General features: G+C 32.4%; 1 protein-coding gene across 5 annotated transcripts in view; it reads right to left on the minus strand.

The window, feature by feature from the left end:
* Window positions 1-24,974, minus strand: part of LOC141447143 (transmembrane protein 47) — a 320,333-nt gene that overhangs the window by 156,478 nt on the left and 138,881 nt on the right. The window contains exon 2 of one of the 5 annotated variants that reach the window (XM_074114384.1): window positions 15,257-15,303. The exons of the other annotated variants lie outside the window; for them this stretch is intronic. The gene's annotated coding sequence lies outside the window, so the exon portion shown is untranslated. The remainder of the gene's footprint in view (window positions 1-15,256; window positions 15,304-24,974) is intronic. 5 annotated transcript variants of the gene reach the window in all.

A 24,974-nucleotide genomic window follows, 5' to 3' on the forward strand; every position in this document is an offset into this window, starting at 1 on the left:
TTGGTGGGGATTGTTAGAGTACTATTAAAATATAATGATGTTAATCATATAAAGAACTTACAGTTGTAAGTAGTAATTTAACTTCGAAAATAGGACCCAATTACAACACTTTTTCTGAATAGAAGTGTAAGAAAAAAAAATGTATCCGACGTAAATACATTTTTTAAAAATAGAGAATGGAAGACAATAGGTTTATGTTACCTAAAAATACATAATTATATTTTTGGGAGGAGAGGGGAGAATATAATCATGTAAATCTATGGGCATATTTACCTTTTTACTTTTTTGAACCCTTTTTTTCTGTAGCCTGGAATCACGCAATCACGCGATACAGTTGCTAAGAACAACCTTAACAACGGACAGGGGAGATCTGATGATTCATTGAATATAAAAAGAACTAGAAAAATTTGTTATTTTCTGTTTGTATAATAGATACGAGTATGTTGTTATAATATTAATACAAGAAAATATAACTAATTTAGGATATTAATGTTAACAGTAATATGTGTAATCTTTAGTTCAGCGAATTATCAAACGCGTTCATGACTGAAAAGAATTATAAGGGTTTATTAAATGACAAAGAGTGTACACAAATCAGCAAGTACCCGTCTTCTCATTAATAATTCATTTAATCCAACATCATTAAAGTAATTTCACTACATTAAATTTACACTAATATTTTTTTTAAGAATTTATTAGATGTCACAAGTCATATTACAGCGAACTGGGCATTCTGCTGGACTGACCCACCACCCCCTCCTCCAAAATTGACCTTAATCGAAGTATTAGAGAAAAATGTTTCCTATAAAAGTTGTAGAGCTATCTGTGAGCTATAATTATACCAAGTTTAAAGAAAATCCATTGAGCGGTTTTTCCAAAAAAGTTGAAAAAGTGAAAAATCTATTCAGTAAAGTGCTACTTCCGATGGACCTATTTTGACCAAAAATTATTTGTGGCTTCCGCTGGTGGCACCTGAATGAAATATCAAATTTGAAGTTTCTGCGATTATCCGTTCCTGAGATATAGATGATAAACTAACTATAGAGCAGTAAAGTCAATCCAAACCTATGCCATCAAAGACCTATGGGTTAGAAAACAGCAAAATACAATGAAAAAGTGGCGATTTCTAGAATTGCTGGTTCTCTAACCCATCGTGCCTTAGCCGTACTGAAGTCTAACATCAGACTTCTCTCATTTCTCTCTAACAAGCCGAATACGATCGGTTTTTGTCGACAACTTTCGCTCCATTGACCATTATTATTAACTTTATTTAATATTTAACATCTACTGTGCACATTCATTCGACTTTCTTTTACTTTTATTTCTAAGAAACCGAATGTGATCGGTTTCTGTCGGCAATTTTCGGCTAAATCAACCATGATTATTAACTTTATTAAATATTTATCATCCACTGTGCACACTCACACGACTTTTTATTTAGTGTTTTATTCTTTTTTATTTTATAAATTTCCAATTTATTTCCGAATGGTAATGAATTCTAGGAACTTCTTTTGTTACATAAAACAAATGTTTGCAGAATAGAGGCGCTACATTCTTAAAAACAGAATATCCTAATTTCTTTATTTTTAAAGCTCCATTACTTCATTGTGTAAAAATATTTTATTACACACACCCCCCCCCCAAAAAAAAGGGCATAAAAACAACCCCTCTCACCGTTTTTACATCTATTTGGCAGCGTTTATGAAAGTTTTTTGAAACAGGATGTTACAACTTCTTTGTGAAGGTTACATTAACGGATGTAACCTGAACTTCAAAACCTTCCTCTGTCAGACTTTTTTTTTGTCTTTATTTAACCCTTATTTTTATTATTATTAAAATGTACATATTTCTTTTATGTTTTTTCATCTCGTATTACCCATTCTTTCGTTTATATTAGAAATGAAAAATATGATCTTCACCATTAAAAGGTATTACCTCCATTACTTTGTTAATGAGGACTTCTTTTTTTTTTATTAAGAACTAGCGTAGTCATTATTATTTTTTGCTTTTTCCAAGCTTTCGACTACTAGAGATCTAAAACACTAATATTACACTTTTAATGCCATGATCTGTGCAGTGTGAAAAAGAAGCGGCAGATTCAGGCTTCAAATTTCAAAGAGCGCTAAAATCAGCACAAAATAACAAGAGATGGTAATCAGTTCTTGGACCCTTCGCTGATAAAATGTTCCTCACAAACAAAATCAAAGTAATAATAATTTTTTATTATTATTATCATCATCACACACACGTCAAAATATAAGATCACTGACACAACCTGTGAGCTTTTTTCTCACGCATTGTCGGCCTCTAGAAAGTATTCTCTCGTTACAATCAATATTTCCCCGCAGGGAGAAGTGGATTAGTCACCTTCATCAGGGTACTTGGCGTCCCTGCAGGTATCCCAGTCTAACAACATGAACATGAACAACATATACTGTTACACCCCAATACATTTACACAGTACACATAGGGCATAATCTTCTGTACAAGGTGGGGACTTATTAGCTCGGAACCGTTGTGCAGATTGTGTCAGGATGAGGAGGAAACGGCCTCTCAATGGCTGTTCGATTGCGTTGTGAATCGAGCGGTTGCGCTATGAAACTTTTGGATCATTGAGACCAAAGGAGATAGTAGGGCAAAAAAGAACTAGTAGGGAAAGTCCTCAACCTCTTTAGTAGGGGAGGTTTCATCTACTAGATCCAAAGGGGATGGCACAATAAGTCTATTTTGGCTGCGGTGCCGTGGGGCCTAGTTCCTACTCCGATAATCTAATCTACAGTCAATACTCTCTTTTGCCGGACAGTGAGCTGTAAAAAGCTTCTAGGAAGAGTTAATTTAAGGGCCTGAATCAGAGGCATTCGTACCCGACAACTCCAGAATGGGAATCCAGTATATATGCTAATCTACTGAGATAAACCCTTTTTCTCATAGCTTTGTTATTGTTAGCTGTACCCAAAAATACACATACTCATACAACGTTGTTTGAAAAACGCTTTTTCGGAACATATTGATTCAAATTCAAATTGATTTTAATAACAAATCAGAATTTGTATGCAGAATTCAGAAACAAATAAGAAGCGTAATGGACAATTTTATTTTTTAAAAAATGATTTAAATAACAGCGCAACAAAAGAAGCAACTTCCACTTAATTAAAGTGGAACAAAGCGAATGAGCAGCCAAACAATTGCAAACGAAACCTTTTACATGCTTCCATGCAATTCAGTGACGACATAAATAGGAACAAAATCAAGAAGAAGAACGCTTGCAGAATTTGATGAATAAATTAAAAAACAGAAGAATGAATCACATTATATGCAAACTGATTTAACAAACAATTACGTGCAAACATGCCAATGTAACATTCAACAAATTCGAGAGTGCTCATTATTTCTTCACTTCACCACCCTTCTAAACTTTCCACAGCCTTCGTGAACTTCCGCCTCCAAAACGGTCCTTCCCCCCATCTGAATTCAAACACGCTGCAGACAATGGAGATTCAATAATATAACTTCCTTGAATAAATAACATTACTAAAATTTCATTGGGGCAAGCGTTCTGGCGTTTTTACAATATCTTGGGACACCTATACTTGTCTCATTCAACGAAAAATTGAGCAAAATCATACAAGTTTATGATTTCTTTCGTAACTTTTTATACTCTTTAAAATTGTGTATATGATAATGGGGGTCAACAGCAAACCCTTACTTTTAGATGCACGTCAGCCGCGTATGCGGGCAGAAATCTAAAATCAAGTCACATATACTGAAACTAGAGGTGACGGGCAACAAATTTTTCCTCTACCATTTTTTGTTCAGATCAACCGTTTAAGCATGAAATGCATTTGAGCCGTCTTAAAATGAACACCCTGTATATGTTAAGATATGCATATTTTTAGGATAGGCAATTATTATTACTTTACTCAATTAAAGGGACTAAATCATAGTTGTAACTAACACTATAATTACAGTTGAATAACTTATTTGTAATTAACAGTACGTAATTTATGTTCTCGTTTATTTCTGTAAGACAAATTCCAGACTGAAATTTGGTTTAAACTTCGTAATTCAAATTTCGCAAGTGTCCAAATCTATCTTTCTCTAGTTCTACATTAATAAAATAAAGGGTCTATTTTATTAATTAAGATGAAATAAAGATTTTATCATAATTTTAACCAAAAAAAAATGATATGAAAGCAATGGCGGTAAATCTTAAGAATAGCTCCCCGGAGGCGTGGCCTAATTCGAAGTGATTCTGATTCGCTGTTACTATAGAACCCGCCATATTCAAATATAAATATAAAACTATTTATTTTATATTTACACTTAAATCTAGCGGGTTATATGGTAACAGCGAATCAGAATCACTTCGAATTATTTATTTAGGATTGATATTTCTATTTAAACACCCCCTGATTTATTTATTTCTTAATGTGGGCTTCGCCCCCCACACCCCCTGATTTTTTCTTAATAGGGGCTTCGCCCCCATACCCCCTCCTAACCTACCTAATCACCCTCAATTTTTTAATTTGTGTCACAAGATTCATTACAATAATTACACAGAACAACACAAAAGAAACTTACCTTATTCTGTGGAGTCCTTTGCCTGAGGAGGGTATTCTTGGCGGACTCCCTCCAGAAAATCGAACAAAATTTTATAACATTCATTACTCCATCCTCACTCACACTACAATCATGCTTTAATTTAAAAAAAAAAAACTGCAAATTTAAAACGCTCATGCTCATAAAGTAACAAAAAAAAGTCACAAACAGGGCACTCGCGGGAACTATTAATACATTAAACAGGAAGCAGTTACTATGCAGTAAGTGTACTGCGCATGCGCGCGAAACATAAAAGTTACGAAATTCGCACAATCCGAAACAGTTCATTGGCGGGAAGTAGTTTAAAATCTCACCGGTAGGTGCGCTGTACTTCCCACCCCCTAAAAATAAACAGGCCACACCTCCGGGGAGCTATTCTTTAGATTAGCCGCAATGGCCATCATCATCTATGAAATCTAATTCTAAACACTATTAATCAGTTAAGCGCGTTCGACCTGTATACTCGTGAAAAATATAAAATTGTCATTAACTATAAAAACTCGAAGTTTTAATAACATATAATAAGAATATTATTTGGTGGGATGTTTCCTTTATCTTACCAATAGAACTGCGGTGGGAGTTAGCCAATGATAAGTGGTTGGTACATGTTTGGTCTCCGCATTAGAGATTGGGGAAGTACGCACACAAATAGAAGCTCTCAACCCTTGTGCAATGCCGTTTTTACCTTAAATAGAGGTTCAGACCTCAACAGAGTTGGGCACTGATTAAAAAGAATTAAATTCTTTTAATTGATTAAATCTATTTTTAATTTTAATCAAAATTTAATCGGCGAATTTAATCGTAATTTTAATCATATGACAATTATTTAATCAATTAAATTTCAGATTTAATCGTTAATCAAACTAATTTAATCATCCACTTTTATGGCTTTTCAACCAATGGTTTGAACCACGTTTTGGCGAGGCCCTTTTTCTCAGCGTCTTCAATAAATACTTTTCGGTTAATTTTTGTAGACTTGGACTTCTTCACGAGTCTCTAGGCCAGTATTTCTTAACATAATTCTGAAAATTATGGCCGTTCTATATCTCCCACCGTGAACCACGTATTCGTATGAAATTTTGTTCTCTTATACAATTTGTTTTTCTCAATTATAAACTATAGTTATTTTGTGCACAGATCTATAAATGTAGAAGATATAAAGGGTTGAAAAATTTTTGGGTCATGAAATTCTGTAAAATTATGGCCGTTTTATATCTCCCACCGTGAACCACGTATTCGTATGAAATTTTGTTCTCTTGTACACTTTGTTTTTCTCAATTATAAACTATAGTTATTTTGTGCACAGATCTATAAATGTAGAAGATATAAAGGGTTGAAAAATTTTTGGGTCATGAAATTCTGCAAAATTATGGCCGTTTTATATCTCCCACCGTGAACCACGTATTCGTATGAAATTTTGTTCTCTTGTACACTTTGTTTTTCTCAATTATAAACTATAGTTATTTTGTGCACAGATCTATAAATGTAGAAGATATAAAGGGTTGAAAAATTTTTGGGTCATGAAATTCTGTAAAATTATGGCCGTTTTATATCTCCCACCGTGAACCACGTATTCGTATGAAATTTTGTTCTCTTGTACACTTTGTTTTTCTCAATTATAAACTATAGTTATTTTGTGCACAGATCTATAAATGTAGAAGATATAAAGGGTTGAAAATTTTTTGGGTCATGAAATTCTGTAAAATTATGGCCGTTTTATATCTCCCACCGTGAACCACGTATTCGTATGAAATTTTGTTCTCTTATACACTTTGTTTTTCTCAATTAAAAACTATAGTTATTTTGTGCACACATCTATAAATGTAGAAGATATAAAGGGTTGAAAATTTTTTGGGTCATGAAATTCTGTAAAATTATGGCCGTTCTATATCTCCCACCGTGAACCACGTATTCGTATGAAATTTTGTTCTCTTATACACTTTGTTTTTCTCAATTATAAACTATAGTTATTTTGTGCACAGATCTATAAATGTAAAAGATATAAAGGGTTGAAAATTTTTTGGGTCATGAAATTCTGTAAAATTATGGCCGTTTTATATCTCCCACCGTGACCACGTATTCGTATGAAATTTGGTTCTCTTATACACTTTGTTTTTCAGAATTACAAACTATAGTTATTTTGTGCACAGATCTATAAATGTAGAAGATATAAAGGGTTGAAAATTTTTTGGGTCATGAAATTCTGTAAAATTATGGCCGTTTTATATCTCCCACCGTGAACCACGAATTCGTATGAAATTTTGTTCTCTTATACACTTTGTTTTTCTCAATTATAAACTATAGTTATTTTGTGCACAGATCTATAAATGTAGAAGATATAAAGGGTTGAAAATTTTTTGGGTCATGAAATTCTGTAAAATTATGGCCGTTTTATATCTCCCACCGTGAACCACGTATTCGTATAAAATTTTGTTCTCTTGTACACTTTGTTTTTCTCAATTATAAACTATAGTTATTTTGTGCACAGATCTATAAATGTAGAAGATATAAAGGGTTGAAAATTGTTTGGGTCATGAAATTCTGTAAAATTATGGCCGTTTTATATCTCCCACCGTGAACCACGTATTCGTATGAAATTTTGTTCTCTTATACACTTTGTTTTTCTCAATTATAAACTAAAGTTATTTTGTGCACAGATCTATAAATGTAGAAGATATAAAGGGTTGAAAATTTTTTGGGTCATGAAATTCTGTAAAATTATGGCCGTTCTATATCTCCCACCGTGAACCACGTATTCGTATGAAATTTTGTTCTCTTGTACACTTTGTTTTTCTCAATTATAAACTATAGTTATTTTGTGCACAGATCTATAAATGTAGAAGATATAAAGGGTTGAAAATTTTTTGGGTCATGAAATTCTGTAAAATTATGACCGTTTTATATCTCCCACCGTGAACCACGTATTCGTATGAAATTTTGTTCTCTTGTACACTTTGTTTTTCTCAATTATAAACTATAGTTATTTTGTGCACAGATCTATAAATGTAGAAGATATAAAGGGTTGAAAATTTTTTGGGTCATGAAATTCTGTAAAATTATGGCCGTTTTATATCTCCCACCGTGAACCACGAATTCGTATGAAATTTTGTTCTCTTATACACTTTGTTTTTCTCAATTATAAACTATAGTTATTTTGTGCACAGATCTATAAATGTAGAAGATATAAAGGGTTGAAAATTTTTTGGGTCATGAAATTCTGTAAAATTATGGCCGTTTTATATCTCCCACCGTGAACCACGTATTCGTATGAAATTTTGTTCTCTTGTACACTTTGTTTTTCTCAATTATAAACTATAGTTATTTTGTGCACAGATCTATAAATGTAGAAGATATAAAGGGTTGAAAATTGTTTGGGTCATGAAATTCTGTAAAATTATGGCCGTTTTATATCTCCCACCGTGAACCACGTATTCGTATGAAATTTTGTTCTCTTATACACTTTGTTTTTCTCAATTATAAACTATAGTTATTTTGTGCACAGATCTATAAATGTAGAAGATATAAAGGGTTGAAAATTTTTTGGGTCATGAAATTCTGTAAAATTATGGCCGTTTTATATCTCCCACCGTGAACCACGTATTCGTATGAAATTTTGTTCTCTTGTACACTTTGTTTTTCTCAATTATAAACTATAGTTATTTTGTGCACAGATCTATAAATGTAGAAGATATAAAGGGTTGAAAATTTTTTGGGTCATGAAATTCTGTAAAATTATGGCCGTTCTATATCTCCCACCGTGAACCACGTATTCGTATGAAATTTTGTTCTCTTATACAATTTGTTTTTCTCAATTATAAACTATAGTTATTTTGTGCACAGATCTATAAATGTAGAAGATATAAAGGGTTGAAAAATTTTTGGGTCATGAAATTCTGTAAAATTATGGCCGTTTTATATCTCCCACAGTGAACCACGTATTCGTATGAAATTTTGTTCTCTTGTACACTTTGTTTTTCTCAATTATAAACTATAGTTATTTTGTGCACAGATCTATAAATGTAGAAGATATAAAGGGTTGAAAAATTTTTGGGTCATGAAATTCTGCAAAATTATGGCCGTTTTATATCTCCCACCGTGAACCACGTATTCGTATGAAATTTTGTTCTCTTGTACACTTTGTTTTTCTCAATTATAAACTATAGTTATTTTGTGCACAGATCTATAAATGTAGAAGATATAAAGGGTTGAAAAATTTTTGGGTCATGAAATTCTGTAAAATTATGGCCGTTTTATATCTCCCACCGTGAACCACGTATTCGTATGAAATTTTGTTCCCTTGTACACTTTGTTTTTCTCAATTATAAACTATAGTTATTTTGTGCACAGATCTATAAATGTAGAAGATATAAAGGGTTGAAAATTTTTTGGGTCATGAAATTCTGTAAAATTATGGCCGTTTTATATCTCCCACCGTGAACCACGTATTCGTATGAAATTTTGTTCTCTTATACACTTTGTTTTTCTCAATTAAAAACTATAGTTATTTTGTGCACACATCTATAAATGTAGAAGATATAAAGGGTTGAAAATTTTTTGGGTCATGAAATTCTGTAAAATTATGGCCGTTCTATATCTCCCACCGTGAACCACGTATTCGTATGAAATTTTGTTCTCTTATACACTTTGTTTTTCTCAATTATAAACTATAGTTATTTTGTGCACAGATCTATAAATGTAAAAGATATAAAGGGTTGAAAATTTTTTGGGTCATGAAATTCTGTAAAATTATGGCCGTTTTATATCTCCCACCGTGACCACGTATTCGTATGAAATTTGGTTCTCTTATACACTTTGTTTTTCAGAATTACAAACTATAGTTATTTTGTGCACAGATCTATAAATGTAGAAGATATAAAGGGTTGAAAATTTTTTGGGTCATGAAATTCTGTAAAATTATGGCCGTTTTATATCTCCCACCGTGAACCACGAATTCGTATGAAATTTTGTTCTCTTATACACTTTGTTTTTCTCAATTATAAACTATAGTTATTTTGTGCACAGATCTATAAATGTAGAAGATATAAAGGGTTGAAAATTTTTTGGGTCATGAAATTCTGTAAAATTATGGCCGTTTTATATCTCCCACCGTGAACCACGTATTCGTATAAAATTTTGTTCTCTTGTACACTTTGTTTTTCTCAATTATAAACTATAGTTATTTTGTGCACAGATCTATAAATGTAGAAGATATAAAGGGTTGAAAATTGTTTGGGTCATGAAATTCTGTAAAATTATGGCCGTTTTATATCTCCCACCGTGAACCACGTATTCGTATGAAATTTTGTTCTCTTATACACTTTGTTTTTCTCAATTATAAACTAAAGTTATTTTGTGCACAGATCTATAAATGTAGAAGATATAAAGGGTTGAAAATTTTTTGGGTCATGAAATTCTGTAAAATTATGGCCGTTCTATATCTCCCACCGTGAACCACGTATTCGTATGAAATTTTGTTCTCTTGTACACTTTCTTTTTCTCAATTATAAACTATAGTTATTTTGTGCACAGATCTATAAATGTAGAAGATATAAAGGGTTGAAAATTTTTTGGGTCATGAAATTCTGTAAAATTATGACCGTTTTATATCTCCCACCGTGAACCACGTATTCGTATGAAATTTTGTTCTCTTGTACACTTTGTTTTTCTCAATTATAAACTATAGTTATTTTGTGCACAGATCTATAAATGTAGAAGATATAAAGGGTTGAAAATTTTTTGGGTCATGAAATTCTGTAAAATTATGGCCGTTTTATATCTCCCACCGTGAACCACGAATTCGTATGAAATTTTGTTCTCTTATACACTTTGTTTTTCTCAATTATAAACTATAGTTATTTTGTGCACAGATCTATAAATGTAGAAGATATAAAGGGTTGAAAATTTTTTGGGTCATGAAATTCTGTAAAATTATGGCCGTTTTATATCTCCCACCGTGAACCACGTATTCGTATGAAATTTTGTTCTCTTGTACACTTTGTTTTTCTCAATTATAAACTATAGTTATTTTGTGCACAGATCTATAAATGTAGAAGATATAAAGGGTTGAAAATTGTTTGGGTCATGAAATTCTGTAAAATTATGGCCGTTTTATATCTCCCACCGTGAACCACGTATTCGTATGAAATTTTGTTCTCTTATACACTTTGTTTTTCTCAATTATAAACTATAGTTATTTTGTGCACAGATCTATAAATGTAGAAGATATAAAGGGTTGAAAATTTTTTGGGTCATGAAATTCTGTAAAATTATGGCCGTTTTATATCTCCCACCGTGAACCACGTATTCGTATGAAATTTTGTTCTCTTGTACACTTTGTTTTTCTCAATTATAAACTATAGTTATTTTGTGCACAGATCTATAAATGTAGAAGATATAAAGGGTTGAAAATTTTTTGGGTCATGAAATTCTGTAAAATTATGGCCGTTTTATATCTCCCACCGTGAACCACGTATTCGTATGAAATTTTGTTCTCTTGTACACTTTGTTTTTCTCAATTATAAACTATAGTTATTTTGTGCACAGATCTATAAATGTAGAAGATATAAAGGGTTGAAAATTGTTTGGGTCATGAAATTCTGTAAAATTATGGCCGTTTTATATCTCCCACCGTGAACCACGTATTCGTATGAAATTTTGTTCTCTTATACACTTTGTTTTTCTCAATTATAAACTATAGTTATTTTGTGCACAGATCTATAAATGTAGAAGATATAAAGGGTTGAAAATTTTTTGGGTCATGAAATTCTGTAAAATTATGGCCGTTTTATATCTCCCACCGTGAACCACGTATTCGTATGAAATTTTGTTCTCTTATACACTTTGTTTTTCTCAATTATAAACTATAGTTATTTTGTGCACAGATCTATAAATGTAGAAGATATAAAGGGTTGAAAATTTTTTGGGTCATGAAATTCTGTAAAATTATGGCCGTTTTATATCTCCCACCGTGAACCACGTATTCGTATGAAATTTTGTTCTCTTGTACACTTTGTTTTTCTCAATTATAAACTATAGTTATTTTGTGCACAGATCTATAAATGTAGAAGATATAAAGGGTTGAAAATTGTTTGGGTCATGAAATTCTGTAAAATTATGGCCGTTTTATATCTCCCACCGTGAACCACGTATTCGTATGAAATTTTGTTCTCTTATACACTTTGTTTTTCTCAATTATAAACTATAGTTATTTTGTGCACAGATCTATAAATGTAGAAGATATAAAGGGTTGAAAATTTTTTGGGTCATGAAATTCTGTAAAATTATGGCCGTTTTATATCTCCCACCGTGAACCACGTATTCGTATGAAATTTTGTTCTCTTGTACACTTTGTTTTTCTCAATTATAAACTATAGTTATTTTCTGCACAGATCTATAAATGTAGAAGATATAAAGGGTTGAAAATTTTTTGGGTCATGAAATTCTGTGAAATTGTGGCCGTTCTATATCTCCCACTGTGAACCACGTATTGATATGGAATTTTGTTCTCTTATACACTTTGTTTTTCTCAATTAAAAACTATAGTTATTTTGTGCACAGATCTATAAATGTAGAAGATATAAAGGGTTGAAAATTTTTTGGGTCATGAAATTCTGTAAAATTATGGCCGTTCTATATGTCCCACTGTGAACCACGTATTCGTATGAAATTTTGTTCTCTTATACATTTTGTTTTTCTCAATTATAAACTATAGTTATTTTGTGCACAGATCTATAAATGTAGAAGATATAAAGGGTTGAAAATTTTTTGGGTCATGAAATTCTGTAAAATTATGGCCGTTTTATATCTCCCACCGTGAACCACGTATTCGTATGAAATTTTGTTCTCTTATACACTTTGTTTTTCTCAATTATAAACTATAGTTATTTTGTGCACAGATCTATAAATTTAGAAGATATAAAGGGTTGAAAATTTTTTGGGTCATGAAATTCTGTAAAATTATGGCCGTTTTATATCTCCCACCGTGAACCACGTATTCGTATGAAATTTTGTTCTCTTGTACACTTTGTTTTTCTCAATTATAAACTATAGTTATTTTGTGCTCAGATCTATAAATGTAGAAGATATAAAGGGTTGAAAATTTTTTGGGTCATAAAATTCTGTAAAATTATGGCCGTTTTATATCTCCCACCGTGAACCACGTATTCATATGAAATTTTGTTCTCTTATACACTTTGTTTTTCTCAATTATAAACTATAGTTATTTTGTGCACAGATCTATAAATGTAGAAGATATAAAGGGTTGAAAACTTTTTGGGTCATGAAATTCTGTAAAATTATGGCTGTTTTATATCTCCCACCGTGAACAATGTATTTGTATGAAATTTTGTTCTCTTGTACACTTTGTTTTTCTCAATTATAAACTATAGTTATTTTGTGCACAGATCTATAAATGTAGAAGATATAAAGGGTTGAAAATTTTTTGGGTCATAAAATTCTGTAAAATTATGGCCGTTTTATATCTCCCACCGTGAACCACGTATTGATATGAAATTTTGTTCTCTTATACACTTTGTTTTTCTCAATTATAAACTATAGTTATTTTGTGCACAGATCTATAAATGTAGAAGATATAAAGGGTTGAAAATTTTTTGGGTCATGAAATTCTGTAAAATTATGGCCGTTTTATATCTCCCACCGTGAACCACGTATTCGTATGAAATTTTGTTCTCTTGTACACTTTGTTTTTCTCAATTATAAACTATAGTTATTTTGTGCACAGATCTATAAATGTAGAAGATATAAAGGGTTGAAAATTTTTTGGGTCATGAAATTCTGTAAAATTGTGGCCGTTCTATATCTCCCACTGTGAACCACGTATTGATATGGAATTATTTTCTCTTGTACACTTTGATATTCTCATTTATAAACTATAGTTATTTTGTGCACTGATCTATAATTTTAGAAGATATAAAGTCTAGTAAGTGGTAAACATGGTGAAATGTGAGTGTAAGGTGGTCCTATCTGTGTCTAGTGAGTAGTAAACATGGTTAAATGTTAGTGTAAGGTGGACCTATATAAGTCTTGAGAGTCACCAACATAATACAGGTGAGACACCTGACTGGTAGAATGAAGGTGCCAAGTTTGGGTAAGGTGATAATATTGATAGAGAAGAGGCACTAGCTAGGCGGAGTAAAGATGCATTGGTCCGATTCTGGTTTAACCGTTGGCAATGTTTGGTTTTAAAAATTTAATTTCTCAAATTTTGATTAAATTAAAAAATTTAATCGTCCAAAGTGATTAAAACTAAATTTGGAATTTAATTCAATCAATTAAAATTATGATTATTTAATTTTAATCTTAATTTTTAGTTATGATTAAAAATTTTAATTGATTAAATTCCGATTAAATTAAATGTGAATTTAATTTTAATCAACTAATTTAGGCCGATTAAATTTTTTAATTTTAATCATGATTAAAATTAAATTTCGGTTTAATTCAATTGTTTTTTAATTTATTAAATTTTTGCCCAAGTCTGGACCTCAGTACGAGCATGATTTCATTTTGCATAGAATTCAAAAGCTATTTTCTTCTTTGTAAAAGCTCTTGCGTCCTCCATAGTTAACTAGAGCAATGCACACGTGAAGCGGTGCAAGATTTTGAAAGAGTACAGAATACTCTATAATCTCAAGCCCCCCTAGAGATTGCAGAAAAAGTCGCTTGCTGTGACTATTACGACTATTGTAAACTTTTGGTTGTTTTTGCCCTGCGTTCGACGTGTATACACGTTATTGTCGTGATTTTAAGTCCGCACACTGTGTTTTTTTTTTAAAAAAAAACTAAATTCCACGCTTAACTGGTTAATGAAAAGTTATTGCAGTAAAATTACTTAAATAATATCAATGAATTATGAATGAAATGATAGGTACTAGCTGATTTGTGTACTTTTTGGCGTTTGTACTTGACTTTTTAAACTCTAAGTTTTTGTTAAGGAGATTCAATAGATAACACTATGTAACACTCTTATTTTGTTTATTATAATTGTTATTCAGCCTTTTTTAATTTATGCAAGTTTAGAGTTTGTTCAATTCAGAATGTATTTTATTTTGCAAGTGATTTATAGAATACCTGGTACAGAACTCTTGTAATATGTTTATCATAAATACAGTATTAATATTCTTCATTTCATTTTATGCTAATGATGCTTATTTCTATCATATTGAACGAGCATTAGGTTCAGATAAAACAATTTTTATGTATACTCTCTCTGAAACACGCAACACTCTTCTTTCAATATTTTGTTAACATGGCCAGGTAATATGAAACAAAATATAATAATATAGTTTTATATTCCATTTTAATAGAAATTCTTTAGCGTAACATTTATTTAAAATGCAAAATATATAAAAAGGTTACATTTTCTTTACAATAACCTACACGGAGAAAAGTTATAATTTCCATTTATGAAAAAACCCATATGCTGTGGAAATTTATTTGCTCTACCGTACCATATAACTTGACACCCAAGGTAATAAAAATTTCTATTAAATTATAGTTGTAAGAAAATGAATCAGAATATTCAATTATAATCCAAATAAGGGCTGAACTTTAAAAGATTATTACTTTGTATCTAAATTTGTGTTAGTTAAACTAGTCAATGAGGATTATGAAGTATTATAATTGGAATAAAACTACTTACAAAACAGAGAACGATGTGAACACTAATTTAGAAGACAAACAAATTACCTGAAACAGAAAAACACGAAATTTTAATTAGAATCAAAGTAATAAATAATAAATCCGAGAATGGATTAATTAGTACAGAAGGGCTGAATAACTAGAGTTTGGATCGCTAGATCCTGGCTTCAATTCCATCTTTTTCTTTCGAAGGATCCTATTGAGCTACGTAAGTGAAATTGAATTAAAGAATTCAATTGTAAAGATACCAAACTGATTAATCTTCTTCTGACAACCGATCTAGGATTTAATAAATACGCAGGCTGTAACGGATAAAATCAACTAATTTTATATTTTTTGGAAGTTCAACAGGACTTGTGCCCCTAGTGTTACTTACTCGTAATTTGGTAGTTGTACGCGTAGATGTTTAGACGGTGCTTCGCTAAAAGAGTATAAAACAAGCATTCTGGAATTGTTTTTTGTTGAAATCTGTAGTATTTTTCATGAAAATTTCTGCATAAAATTTCATAACTGCAAAACTTCTCAGCAAAAATATTAAACCCTGTGTCTGGGTTTAAACCTCTCCCTGGCAAGATAGTCTTACCGTAATCATAGGTCTTGCATAATGGGTGCATTAAAAATGATGTGATGATTGCTTTTATTTGATGATAAAACAAAATTTATCCTGATTCATCCACAACCATTACATTACACTACATGTTTTAACATCTTCAATTATTATTATATTTGTTCTTTGCGTCACAAAAAACATTTTTTGTTTAGTCAGAGGACATCCCCAAAAATGTGTATTTCTGGTGGAAAATTAATATCGAAAACCTGTTCACGAATTGATAAAATTGTAAGTTTGATCTTAAATATCTCGACTAATATTAGGAGATATCGAAACGGGGTCAACGTCATTTTTCCCATTTTTTTTATATAGTTTTCATAATCAATGTCAAAACCAGTGGTCCTTATGAAACCCTAATCTGGTTTTTGGCCGTAAATCCGCCAAAAATAAAAATACACCATCGGGGGGTGGAAAATTTGAAAACTAGACCAAAAAAATACATATAGTTTACTTCGTGAGTTTTTTTCGAAATTCCGCTTTCCTAAAAAGTTATTAGCGATTGGTGCGTTTTAAATGGATGTATATGTATACAGGGTATCCCATTTAATCGGGCCATTTTTGAAATAACTCTTAAACGAAGGGAGATATCAAAGAAAATGAACATAAAGTTTGGCGAAGTATTTTCTCTCTAGTTTGTTGATGGTGTTAGTGTTTTTCCGATTTTATTACCGCCTTGCCCCTTAAATCGGGGGTAGAAAGTGGCGATTTCCTTTTGAGCCCCACTTTTCACTACTGTATTTAAAACTATTTTAAAAAAATGAAGAAAAATGCTGTTAATTTCACTTCAATGTTTCAAACCGTTGCCGAGATATTCAATCATAAAGATTAAATTTTCGTCCTTTTTTCCCTATTTCTCTGTTTCAAAAACTAAAATTAAAAGCGGATTTCCTTATTAATCTCTAATAAATCAAAACTTAAAGCCATAAGGGACTTAAAAATCAGGTAAAACCATATTAAAACAAGAATATATTCCAGTTTATTAACGAAAATCGATACAAAAACATATTTTCTATTTATTCAAAATGAAAATGTTTTGCCTGATTTTTAAGTCCCTTATATTGATTAATAAGAAAATCCGCTTTTAATTTTAGTTTTTGAAACAGAGAAACAGGGAAAAAAGGACGAAAATTTTTTCTTGATTCCATTTTCTGTTAGTGGTATTGAATCCTGTAGATAAAGTTAGAAATGAATGAAAATTGTCCTTTTCCCCTACTTCTGGCGGTGAAAAATAATATAATAAGGGGAAAAACTTTTAAGGAGAAGACAGATTGAATATGATATCGCTCTTTAAGTTCATCCAAGTTGGGGAGTCAATTTTGCAAAGTTATTTTGATGTAAAGCTGGTAAGTGAAGACTTCCGAGAACAATTTTAACAGTCAAACTTTTACTTTAATATAAAAGTTACTAAAAACGGAAATGGCGAAACGACATTTTTTTTTTTATTTAAATATTTTGATTTTCTTCACATGTTTTTGTAATTTTTCTTATTTCCTGTTTTCAATTTTAAACCATTTTCCGTCTTTAATATGTAAATCACTTCTAGCACTTTCCTTTTTTTGGGGGGGGGGCTGTTTTTCTCTGATTTCATCAGTATCTTTGTGTTCGGGAAATGCGAACTATGCTATAAGGAAAGCCATGCGGTTAGCGGTATTGGATTCCCGGGTTCGAATCCAGTTGCTGGCCCTTAAAATTTTCTCTTTCTCGGAGCTTCTTACAGCTAACTGTCCGGTGATGGAGAGAACATAGTTTGGAGGCCGGCTTTGCACTTAAAAAAGCTACGGGCGCCAATAACCTTACATGTAGACGCGCCTTAAATCGTTAATAATAATTGTTTTATTCCGAGGGGAAAAAAAATGCCACAGGCACCTTCCAGATTAAGACTGGGTTTGTGGGGTTCTACCCACTAAAAAACTCCCTCCTCTTCAGGCAAAGCGTCCACCCCGGAACCGCCACGAGCATTACTTCAGGGTGGTGCCTCGTATTGAATGCAACTATCTGTGAACTTGCAAATTGTCTGGGCCGTAGATCTTATCGACGATCTAGCTCCTTCCTCTTAGTTTTTAGCTCAGACCCTAACAAAGCAGGAAACTTCCTCCCGTAGGTCCTAGGCTAACCAGCAGAGTATCCACTATGTTGTGCGGTGATAGCGGACCAGTTCTTTCCTGCAGTCTCGCTCTTTCCTCCGCCTATCTTACTACATTCGAAGAAGGTATGATTCGCATCATCGTGAGCTGAATCCACGAAAATACAATCTCGTGTAGCTACCTTACCCATTTTGCCAAGAGACGAGCAAAAGTATCCTGGGTTAGGTAGTAGTCTATCCGCCCAAGCTGCAGGATCTCCGATGAGACTAATAATAAATAATAATAATAATAGCAATAATAATAATTATTATTATTACCAAAAAGTCATGTACGAAAAGAATAACAAGCGTAAATACTATGATTTTGAAATATAATTTTTGTTAACTCTTTTTCTGACATTCCTTGTTCTGATTCAGGTGGATATCAAGGAGTTCGAACCCAAGAAAGAAGGAGTTTAATTAATGAATTACGGGCTATTTATTTTTCAATTAAAAAAAATAAGTATTACAGCTTGTTTGGTTACAAAAATTAATTATTTGCGCATAAATTACAAAGTTCAGTAAGAAAAGTATAAAACTTTTTACAACTTGGAACTTACTTAAAGTCAAATTTAAACAACTTGTAAAGTAACTTTATTTTTTTTTATAAAAGTGTTCCTTAAATTAATATTCTTAAACAGAAAGCTCTGAAGCTTAAATCTTTCACAAATTAGTATTAATTAAGTGTCAGGTAATGTGGACTGCACATTTTTAGCTTATGCGATAAACTACAGTAAAGGGTTAAAATTTCAATTTTTTCTACTTTGCATAAAAAAGTTTCATTTGCATTTTTTTTTAAAAAAACTGTCGGAAAAAAGTTTTCCTCGCATGAGATTTTCTCTCAGCAGTTTATGTAAAACAAAAAGAAAAGTTCTTTTGTTTCGGCGCCGATCCAGTTTTTCTGATGATGATTCAACATGATCCCGATTAATCCGAATCCCGGTTAACCGAGGGCCGGTAAATCGAGGTTGTACTGTATGTGAAATATCATCAAATATGAAATGCTAGCGAATTTATTATTCACCATTCTAGGAAATTGTAAAGAAACTGAAACTGAAGGCAGGTAGTTTGGTACCAAAAGTCTAAAAAAAAAGCGAATTAAATTCAAGAATGGTTTTATTAACTTTGTAAACTCTTTCTATGTAAAAAAGACGAAGAAATTTTCTTCAAATATTTATAAGGAGGAAAGAAAAAAGAAAAATACTAAAGCAAACTGGAGTAGAAGAAGTAATCCACTGTGGAATAGGAATGGCCTGAAGTGAAAAGGACTAGTACTACGAGAAAGGGAAGGTAGAAGATCCTTGATTGGTCCTCTGTAGGCAAAAAAGAAGCGGACAGCCAGGACAAATAAGGAGGTCAGCAATAAAAGAAAAAGGACCAGGACGGTGTAGGCCAATCGGAATCCTGGAAATCAGCGTCTATGGAGAAAAAGGAAATGGAAAAATACGTTTGCTTTAACCACACATACTTGGGTACTTTACTAGCTCCTACTTTTGGGAGCAAAAAAAAAACCTTAATGCTTGTAACATTTGCAAAGTTGAACATTCACTGGAGGTGGTTTTTTGTGGTCTTCTGAATCCCAAAGGAATTGCAGGCCTTTCGAGTACTGTACTCAATTTAAAAAGTAATGATTCGAAATTAAAACTTCGATATACAGTTACAGCGAAGGGAAGATTATGATTAAGGTTCTAAGAGGGGGGCCCTTTTGGATCTATTGTGGCTCCCCAACATTAGAGCTCGTCCTCCAGACCCGTCCGTTTAATCAGACTCTGGAGAACGACACCTGGGTAAAGCTCACAGGACTTGGTTTTTCTTCCCCGAAGAGTAACAACCTTAGCCCCAGACTTGTCGGGCTTGCCCTTCACACTAACACAACAGGTGCAGTACCGTTTCCTCCTCATCCTAACAGAACCAACAAAGGCTATCATCCGCCCGGGCCCATGCGATGCATGTGTTTTCTGAGCCAGCAGTGGCCCAGTTAATAGTCCTACAATTATCCTTATAGCCCCCCTCGTCCTTGGCGGATTAATTCTGCAGTCAGCCTTGGCAAATAGCCCGTTATGAACTCCTTCGCCTGTCTCTGCCCTATGGTGGCAAGCCACCACTCCTGAATCTTAGTCTGTACCCATAGTTTAATGGCCGCAGTCTTAAAGACACTTGGAGACCCCCCAAAACAGGGCTCTGGGCCAACGAAGTGTCCCGCAGAGCCTTCCCGGGCCAATAAATCTGCCACTTCGTTTCCCTTATGTCCTGAATGACCAGGTACCCACACTAGAAAGACCTTATTTTGGTCACTAATTTCCTTCACGGGCACCCAGACAGTCCCAGACTACCCTTGAATTGACCTTGTAAGAACCGATAGCTCGCAGAGCCGCCTGACTGTCCGAGAAAATCACGGCCTTAGAAGTAGTTATTCCTCGTCCAGCACAGAGCCTAATTGCAGCTAGCTCAGCCTGAAAAACTGTAGCTAGTTTTCCTAGGCTAACCGAAAATCTACATTTCGGCTTCACCCCGTACACTCCCGCTCCCATCCCTTCCTCTGTTCTGGAGCCATCCGTGTACCACATCGAATCTCCCACCACTGGGGGAGTACCAACTCCCCTGTGCGAAGAGAAACAAAAATGTTTTGGTGTTACTAACAAATTTACTAACAAATAATTAGCTCGCGACAGAAGGGAATCTGTTAGCTCAAATATCTTCCCAAAATACAGGCAAAGATGATGAGGTCACAAATACGTACCATTCTTTCTAATTATTTGTTGTAATGAAAATTTTTACTTCTTGATTGAGTAAATACTAAGTTCAAAACTTCTATGAACTTAAAAAACTTTTTAATGACCTCATAAAACTTTGAAAAGATTTAATGACTTCATAAAGATGACTTGTAAATATCTAGTTTGGCGGGGCAAAGGAACAAACAAACTTTAAGACAGTTGAAAGATTGTTTTAGACGGCCAATTGAACCAACAATTTATTTTTATTTTTAAAACCCCACAATAGCGACCACATTCCTATTAATTAAAATCCACAATTCATCTGTTAATTACTTCCATCCAACAATGCATAGGGTGAAGGGACCAGTAATTGACTGGGCACCAGTAATTGACATACCAGATATAAACTGGTATTATAAGGGATATGAGCCGTTTTTAGTGGTGATTCTTTCAATTTCGTTATTGAGAAGCCTTTAGGCAGCAGTTCCTGAAAAATATTAATTATTGGAAGGTTCCTTGGTATCAGTGGAAGGTTATTTGTGTTAAAAGTTCAAAATCAAGGAAAAAACAAGCCGTTGCTAAGGAGGATTGATAAGAAAATAATTTTTCTTTTTTCTTATTTTTCGTTTATTTGTTCATATATTCGTGTTGTTATCAATGTTCTGTTATAACTAGTATTACTTATAGATTTCATTTATGTAGTTTTTTTTTAATTATAAGAAGCATTGAGGATTAAAATGGGGCTGTCAATCACTGGTCCTTGAAACGGCAATCTGCCCAGTAATTGACATGTATGTCAATTACTAGTCCTACAGCTTTTTTTTTGAAACCAGTGATTGACTTCCAGGGAAAATGATAAGATAGGTTGATAAATTTTATTATAATTAAAAATTCAATACATTGTAAAATAAAATCATTGATAAAAATCGGCAACATAAAATAAATAGTAAAACTTCCAACAAAATATGTTTAAATTAATGAATTAGCAAATGTACGCCTTATTTCAAGAGGGCATGCAGAAGGATTATTCTGTACAGAACAACAATGTATGAACAACAAACTGGAATAGTCGAGATCGCCGAACAGTTTCACGAGGCCAACGTGAATGATAAAAACGACGCCCACTTATCGGAGTTTGAAAATCTCTCATTCTCCCTCAGTTTTGGGTCCTTGCCACATTCCAAAGAAGAAAGGGAGGAAATGGCTGAACCATAGAATTCCATCAAATAAAACGGCCAGGGGAAAAATGAAGCTCCCTCAAGAGAAGTACCAGGTGCGAAATTAAACATAAGTGGAGAAGTTGGTGACTTAGTGACGTTACACATTACTTACTTTTTAATCTAGTTTTTTTTTCATTGATGTTTCATTTATTTATTACTGTTGTAAGTGCGAATGCTTACAACCTGAGGCGGGACGCGATTAACGTGCACACAGTGTATATATAAATGAGCCCAAGAGGTAACTCAGTAATAATAAACAATCAAATACTGTTTAGATGCAGAAAATAAGAATGAATTACATTCAGATAGTTTGGTTTCGAAGCAAATGACACTGGCAGCACAGATTGTGGAAAATATTAGCGAAGCGCTCCAAAAGAAGGGAAGCGTAGGAGAAATTTGGTTCACTAGAAAGCGAACCCAAGGACGCGTAGATGCCATTAGTAGCAACGTTATAGGCGGAATGGATAAAACAAGGATGTGACCACATAGTCTAATCGGAAGTAGAGAGTTTGGTAAAGTGAGAACCAAAAAAAAATTCCCAAAAAGAGGTTTAAGTAACAAAATATTTAGCGGAAACTAAAGGATAAGAGAGCGGAAGAGTTGAGAGAAAGAGATAAAAGCGAGCCGACAGACATTGTGTACGATCTAACATGTATGTTAGCTAATATCTCCTTGGCACTATTGAAAGTAAGGGCTGTTATTCAAATTACCTGTCTTGGCTTGGGGAACTTAATTAAAACTGTCCAGTAGGACAGTTGTGTAAGGGTTGGTCGTCAAAAACTGCATAAAATAGCGTAATGTTGAAAAATATTAGATTATTTAGGTTTGCCTATTTAAAAACTGATTAATTATGAATAAGACCGATTTTTGTTATAAATCCAATTGAAAAAGTGATTTAGGTGATTTAAGTGATTTATTTAGATTTAAAAGTGATTTTGAATGCATATCTTATGTCGTTTCATGAATATATTTGTATGTCAATTACTGGTCCCACTCCATGTCAAACACTGGTTCCACCGAAAATTCGGTATGTCAATTACTGGGTCATTGACAAATTTTCAAAAAAAATCATTTTTGGTTGACATAAAGATCGAATTTACTGCTTTTAAAATATTAATAAAATAAAATACATCCTACTGGAGCGGTACAATTTTACAACCTACACCTGGAGCCAAAATAACGGAAGTTATTCTACCTTAAACTCGAATTTTTTCTTAAGCAGTCAATTACTGGTCCCTTCACCCTATATTTAATATTGTTAATGCAAGATTGTTTAACTAAAAAGGTGAACAAATCAAACACATTTCCATGTAGCTTTTGCTTTATACATCAGATAATGGCTAAATAAGCCGAAGAACTGTTCGTTAATTAAAAAAAATCACTGAAAACAATTTTTAATATAGAATGGTAAAACTCAAAACTAAAAAAGTCCTCATAAAATTTTAAAAATCATAATTAAACGTTCTGTTAAATTAATTAAATATTAAAAAATACGAATACGATGTATTCTTGAATTGGTATTTAAAATTTTCGGCGACGTTTTTTCTCGAAAACTAATAAATCTATGTTATTACGAAAAAATTACAGTTATAAAGGAGGATTTGCCCTTTATTATAAAGAAAATTTGGGAATTTTATCTTTTATAGAAAAAGAGAAAAAAATTGTCAAAGTTGGGTGTTTTTCAATGTTACGCTTTTTCGTGCAGTTTTAATAGAAATTTTCCTCTTAATCCAAAAATAAAACTAAAAATATTCCAATACTTAATACAGTTGACAAAGAAATGTTATAACCTAATAAAGAAATAAAAAATAAAATAAATCGCCAAAAATGTTTAATAAAAGCAAACATGGAAGAACAATAACGAAGAAGGAAATGTCTGTAAAGAAGATCTAGAAGAAGAAAAAAAAAAATTGTAATAAAATGTCTGACAGCAAGAGAGTGCCAAGAATTTGCTATATTGAATTCCTTCCTTTTCAAAACTATGTTCAAATTACGTCACAATTAGAGGAGATGGTAGCGTGAACAAAAGATCTTTGGGTAGGAGCAGTCTGCTTCCAAGAAATGTGCGATTGATCAATATTTAAACTATGATAGAAACGTGATAATAATAATATAATAACAATAATAATATAATAACATTAATAAAAATAATATAATGATAATAATAAACACGTAATCGCAAACGGTAATTGTAGTAATAAACTAGTAACTTAAATACAAAACAGTTTTAATACCAACATATTACCACCCTTAATACTTAAAAGTAAACTGTAAATTTATGCGCGGATTAAAAGACTTTTAATCGAACAATAATATTTCATACATTTATTATTCGAGGAAATGAAATTTATTACAAACATTAATTATAAATGAAGATTATAAGTTTTAACGAACCTTCTTGTGTACAATAAATTAACAGAAGTGGGAGGCCTGAGGAGGAGAATAAGTTCGGGTAGGGGAGATTTATTGAGGCTATATTTATCACTTTTCTTTTAATTTTGCCTCAATGTTGGTAATACTTCTGAAATGCAGAATCTAAAAGAGAATAACAATGAGAATTTATTGATATCAAAATAAAATGGGATAAGTTTCTGTATCTTTCTTAATCAAGCTTGGAATTATGATTTGAAGTGAGAGAATAGGATGGGCCAATAATTAGCAATGGCGGAAGTAGCAGAACAAAGAGGTAATAAGTTTCAAGGCAAGTTTCTTAAACTAATGGATGACACTCCCCAGTGAAAATTGACAAACTTGGCCTAAGAAAAAATCATTATACAACCACAATCATTGCAAACTGAAATCTAATTATAACCTGACGGGTGTCCTAAAAAATGGAGTTTTATCACAATGTTACCAACAAAATAACTCTATTGAATTAACAGAATTTTCTTCAGGGTAAAACTGGGAAAGGGAATGAGAAGATTTACTTTTCTCTTTGTACAAAGGCTAATTAATAATTCTAATGATGCAATTTCTTTTCTAGTATCCTGCCTTTGAATAACAAGTCGAGCTCTTACAATGTACGACTGTATAAAATATCCAAAGAAATATTT

The sequence above is a fragment of the Rhodnius prolixus genome, unplaced genomic scaffold, assembly GCF_049639745.1.
Source record: "Rhodnius prolixus isolate KJV_2025 unplaced genomic scaffold, Rpr scaffold_7, whole genome shotgun sequence".
In the NCBI taxonomy this organism is placed as follows: domain Eukaryota; kingdom Metazoa; phylum Arthropoda; class Insecta; order Hemiptera; family Reduviidae; genus Rhodnius; species Rhodnius prolixus.